Source organism: Sinocyclocheilus anshuiensis, unplaced genomic scaffold (genome assembly GCF_001515605.1).
Source record: "Sinocyclocheilus anshuiensis isolate Anshui unplaced genomic scaffold, SAMN03320099.WGS_v1.1 scaffold824, whole genome shotgun sequence".
Taxonomy (NCBI): Eukaryota; Metazoa; Chordata; class Actinopteri; order Cypriniformes; family Cyprinidae; genus Sinocyclocheilus; species Sinocyclocheilus anshuiensis.
This window is the reverse complement of record NW_015551064.1, coordinates 236,847-243,217: the sequence shown is the minus strand read 5'-3', so window position 1 is coordinate 243,217 and position 6,371 is coordinate 236,847.

The following is a 6,371-nucleotide window of genomic DNA, read 5'->3' as shown; positions in this document are numbered from 1 at the left end:
CTGTGATGATTGCACAACAATCCTGAAGATATTTCTGTGTCACAGTGATCAGTTTTTACCTACCAACACAACAATCATCCAAATGTTGGCACGGTTGAGTGTTCCAAAATATAAACCCTGTTCCATTGAATTCAGCTGGAAGTTTCAAGAGATGAGTGACGTCCATTCATAAACTGAAAAATGAGACGTAATCTTTGTTAAAAGACACTAAATGCAAAAGAAAGATCTTGTTGCATGCTATTCTGATATATACCATTCAAACGTTTAGGGTTGGTAAGATTTTGATGTTTTTGAAAGCATACTGCATTTATTTGATCAAAAATACAGTAATATTGTGAAATATTATTACAATTTTCTGAATTTTTAGTAGTCATTACAAATGAAATCACTTCAGAAATCATTCTAATATGCTGATTTGGTGCTCAAACAAATCTCTTATTATTATCAATGTTGAAAAATTGTGCTGCTTAAGAATTTATTTGAAAAAGAAATATTTTGTAACAGAAATCTGTTCCTTTTCATCAATTTAATGCATCCTTGCTGAATAAAAGTAGTCATTTCATTCAAGTTCACCAAACTTTTGAACAGTAGTGTAAATTTATAGTATATTTAGAACATCATTAAAACCCATCATCAAAACCTATGCAAGGCAAATGAATAGTGAAGGTTACAAGAAAGTTATACGGTTCTTTCCATTCTGACGCTCAAGTTGTGTGAAAGTATTGAAATAAGGAAGCAACAAAATGCCACAGAGTAAGTTCACACTTAGCTGAGGGCTCATTGTACATTTGCCGCAGCATGAGGGCTAAAGGCCAAGAGCATTTTATGGCACAAGTCACACATCTGCTTTAACTCTCCTTCACACTGTGGTAGACTCTGGTCTGCAGCTTCCCTAAGATTTTACACAGATAAAATGTGAGACATGAACATCCTCACTTGTTAATGTACTACCAGCCTTCAGCACTAACAGATGCTGGCAAGTAACTAACAAACAGAAGCAATACTGCTCATTTATTGCCATAGTTCGCACAAAAATGAAATCATCTGTTATCATTTACTCAACCTCATGTTATTTAAAAAAAATGAGACTTTCTTTCTTCTGTGAAACATACAAATATTTTTTGAGAAATGTTTTTTTGACCTTACCATGGAATTCAATGCTCACCAAAACAGTTTGGTTACAAACATTTTTCAAAACATGTTCATTTGTGTTTCACAGAAAGAAAAAAGAAAGTCATACAGGTTTGGAACAACATGAGTGTGAGAGCTGATTTTTGGGTGAACCTTTACCAACATTATCAATAGGAGGTAGCTCAAGCTATTTGCAAAACAGCATAGCTTTTCCAGTAAACATCTACTTCTTACAATCATTAGTGTTTTAATGTGACAAAATACTACATTTCTATTTTATGGTCATATTGAAGGTTTGCTGTGTTTGCACTTGTTGCTTTATAGCACAGCTTGTCTCATAGCCTTGTGAAATCTAATTCATTCATGTGATCTAATCGATTTGTGTTAATGAACTGATTTACTTCTTTTTTATATCAAAATATTATGTTAAATGCTGTTGTTAATCACTATCATCCCCCTCAGTTATATAGATTAAGGTGTAGCTTTTGTAGTTGTATTTAGTGCAAATGTATCCGTCAGTGCTGTTACCAATTGATGATTCATTCAAAATCCTCATTGTTTAGTGCCACATTTCTGATTTAATGACAAATGACATAATCTGGTTTATATTTAGTTTTATAAAAAGATATCCCCACCTCCATAGCTTAAGTTGTTAGCTACTTTTTGTTTGTAGTTTTAAGCTAACAAGCTAAAAGATTAGCTTGTGAAGCAAGAGCTTCCCTAAGAATGGCACTAACAGTCCTCAGAAGTGAAGTTTGACTTTGTCTAGTATATAAAAACATTGATATACTCTGATACAATATCTTACAGATTAATATACAGAAAAGCTCTCATGTTGTGTGTCTTTAAAAGATTATTTGCCTGTATGAGCCAGTGCATTGGCAGCACTCCTAAAATCAAATCTAGAAAAAAAAGAAAGAGAGATAAAGCTCACCTTCACCGTTAAGGATATGAGTCATGTTCAGACAAGATCAGGCCAGCAACCTTTCAAAAAAAAAAAAAAGAGACAGAAAGACAGTAGCAAACTGACAAAACCCCAAACAATAAGGAGGGCTGAGTGGAGGTTTAGAGATATTCTGTTGCAATCATGTCTTAACCAACACAGCCCCTTCAATGCAAACATATCTCTATCATCGCTCTGCAACTGCACGCATCTCTGGGGGGGCTTTGACATTGCGGGCACACAGAATCGAGCAGGACTTTGATGCATGTGGACTTTGAGAGGTAGAGGGGATGCCAGCATTGCTGCATAGAAAGCCACAGACAAGGAGGTACCCACCGCCACCTGGCATTTGGAGCATCACTCAAGAAACACACAAGCCAAAGCAAAGGTCACAGACTGTGACAAGAAGCAGCTTTTTTGCACTTGCTGTTAGAGGTCCCTTGAGGGCCTCTCAGAACACATCCAGTGTAAAATAAACATGATCGCATGTCTGTGTCCAGATAAAACATTTAAAAGTCCTGCTCCAGCAGACGCTTGCAGGTAGATAATACCTGGCTTCACCTGTCAGTCAAACTAGCGTCAGTCAGAAAGCTTTGAAAGATAGTAATTAAAGGCAATTAAAATGAAGCAATGAGGTACAAATGTGTTAGATTAAGTTTTAAAGAACACAGTTAAGCTTAACAAACAGCCTCGGGGGCCTCATTGCTTTAAAAAAAAAAAAAGTTAATATTACAAAAATATCAGGGACAAATTTTCTTTTTAGCACAACTGAAACGTAGACCAATCAGCAGTCAGGACCCAAACTATCTGGTTTATAATAACTTTTAAATATTAAAGGGGTCATATGATGCAATTTCAAGTTTTCCTTTCTCTTTGGAGTGTTACAAGCTGTTCGTGAATAGATAAGATCCCTAAAGTTGCAAAGACTAAAGCCTCAAACCCAAAGAGATATTCTTTATAAAAGTTAAGACTCGTCCACGCCCTCCTAAAACGCCTCGTTTAAACAAGCCCCCACGTCTACGTCACTGTGTGGGAAGATTTGCATAACACCGCCCAAATGTATACGCAAATAAAGAAGGCGTAACTTTGATTCTCGCTGTAGTATTGTTGTTGCCGCCGCCGCCATGTCGTGGAGATGCTGTGTGTTTCGTTGTGAAAGCAAAACTACTTTGTTTGGTCTTCCAAAAGAGGACACAACTAGAAATCAGTGGTTAAGTTGTAGTTACAACACTGTTCCAGAACAGTTCAACCCAAATATTCAGATATGTTTACGGAGGACTGTTTCCTGAACCTGGTAGAGTAGACTACAATGCAGGCTGTTCTGACTCACAGACTGTAAGTACCCTGTATTGGACAGGTGATGAGCAGTGTCTGGTTTTCTCCACACATACCGCTTAGAGTTAAGGCCAAAAAGTTCTATCTTGGTCTCGTCAGACCAGAGAATCTTATTTCTCACCGTCTTGGAGTCCTTCAGGTGTTTTTTTAGCAAACTCCATGCGGGCTTTCGTGTGTCTTGCACTGAGGAGAGGCTTCTGTCGGGCCACTCTGCCATAAAGCCCCGGCTGGTGGAGGGCTGCAGTGATGGTTGGCTTTCTACAACTTTCTCCCATCTCCTGACTGCATCTCTGGAGCTCAGCCACGGTGATCTTTGGGTTCTTCTTTACCTCTCTCACCAAGGCTCTTCTCCCCCGATAGCTCAATTTGGACTGACGGCCAGCTCTAGGAAGGGTTCTGGTCGTCCCAAACGTCTTCCATTTAAGGATTATGGAGGCCACTGTGCTCTTAGGAACCTTAAGTGCAGCAGAAATTTTTTTGTAACCTTGGCCAGATCTGTGCCTTGCCACAATTCTGTCTCTGAGCTCTTCAGGCAGTTCCTTTGACCTCATGATTCTCATTTGCTCTGACATGCACTGTGAGCTGTAAGGTCTTATATAGACAGGTGTGTGGCTTTCCTAATCAAGTCCAATCAGTATAATCAAACACAGCTGGACTCAAATGAAGGTGTAGAACCATCTCAAGGATGATCAGAAGAAATGGACAGCACCTGAGTTAAATATATGAGTGTCACAGCAAAGGGTCTGAATACTTAGGACCATGTGATATTTCAGTTTTTCTTTTTTAATAAATCTGCAAAAATGTCAACAATTCTGTGTTTTTCTGTCAATATGGGGTGCTGTGTGTACATTAATGAGGAAAAAAAAATAACTTAAATGATTTTAGCAAATGGCTGCAATATAACAAAGAGTGAAAAATTTAAGGGGGTCTGAATACTTTCCGTACCCACTGTATATCTAAATCAACTACATCTGTACCTTTAATCAAACTCATTTCTAATGTATCTATTTTGTTAGCACTTAAAGAAATTTAGATTTATTTTGCAGTAATAAATTAATTACTTACTGATTTCTATTACTTACATTATTTAATATGATTATATATTATTTATCGTAACACAGTACCCATTGGAAACACACATACTACTGTTCAAAGTTTGGGGTTGCTAACATTTTATTTAATTATTTTAATATTTTGAAAGAAGCCTTTTATGCTCACCAAGGATCCATTTATTTGATCAGACACACAATAAAAACAATACTGTAAAATACTATTTAAAATAACTGTGATATATTGTATTATATATTAAACTGTAATTTATCCATGTGATGACAAAGCTGAATTTTTAGCAGCCATTAGCCTACTCCAGTCTTCAGTGTCACATGATCCTTCGGAAATCATTCTAATATGCTGATTTGGTGCACAAGCAAAACATGTATTATTATCAATGTTGAAAACAGTTGTGCTGCTTAATATTATATTAAAATTAATACAAATGAATTAAAGTATTAATTCCTTTAAAAAATCTTCAAACTTTTGAATGGTAGTGTATATTACATTAAAATTAGTAACCCAAATTAAAGTAATTACTGCTTTCTTTATCACCCAGTAATAGTATTATCAGTCTCTTGCTGTTTTTTCCTGTAACACTGCATGTGTTTGTTGGTCTGATTTTGACATACGCTCTCTCAGGCTGCTGAGCATATTTGCAAACGGAGAGGGGCAGTGGAAAGAAAAGAGATGGCATTTGACTAAAACCACAAGTCCTTCAAAAAAAAAAAGAAAAAGAAAAGAAAAGGGGGGGGCTCATTCTATATAAGACCACATATCTATTCTCAGTACAAGATCGAGAGATTCACACAAGCAACAATATAAACACCACACAACCATGTGAAAACAGTTCTGTGTGAAAATAAGAAGGAAACGAGCGGAACAGACAGCAACAGGTTCAGATGATGACAGTATTTAATGCAGAAAAGCCCATGCTTTAAAAACCAACATAGAATGACACTTTCCTTAAAGATGCCAAGGTTACAAAAGTCAATCTTAGAAAAAGTTTTACATCAGTAAACCTTGGTCTTATAAGATTTCTATTTTTAAAAATGTAAATATATATATTTATTTGGATATCTGACTTTGGATTTCAAGTCAAATAGTACTAAACAATTCAATATTAATTCAAATCTCTCCAACAGTTCCATACAAATGCCTTATAAGAACATTTTTGACAACACTGTACCTGAGAAAACCCCAAAAAAGCGAACCGACACACAGCAAAAGATAACCCCCTTTCAACATTTTTACCAAAATATACTGCATATAATTCATCCATTTATTCACTTATATAAAAATACACTGCAATCCCTTGTTTTACGGTTTGTAAGGTCCACAGTGAATAAGAACAGTTAAAAAACACCTTTCTCTCACCAAAAAATATATATTTACACAGATGAGAAAATAGCAGTCCCATACACTTTAAGGTAAAAAGTGAAACCTGACTCTAGAGTGCCTTTCTTGTCATTTCAAGTACTCTCCACTCCCAAAAGTGTGGACTCATCGTAAGAACACGTTTTGCTCATGTGCTCTTGTTCATTCGGGTTGTAAACATAGTTTTCCATCAATGTTTCCTTCACCTTGTTCCTTTTTTGGAGAAAAAAAACAATGTCTAATATACAATAAGCTTTGATAATAATTCTATAAAATGCCCTGGAATTGTGGAGCACATTCAATATCATGCCTGCATGTGACACCAATCCCAAAAAAAAAAAATAAATCTAAAATGCCAAAAGATTTTCATGCTTCACAAGAACGAATACAATTCTTCAATATGTTTTAGGTGGTGTGTGTGTGTGTGTGTGTGTGTGAGAGAGAGATTTGTGACATTTTATGGAGGTGTAAAAAGGCAAAGCTATATTTTAAAGAACAATACTATGACATGTTCAAACAATATGAATGCATTTCT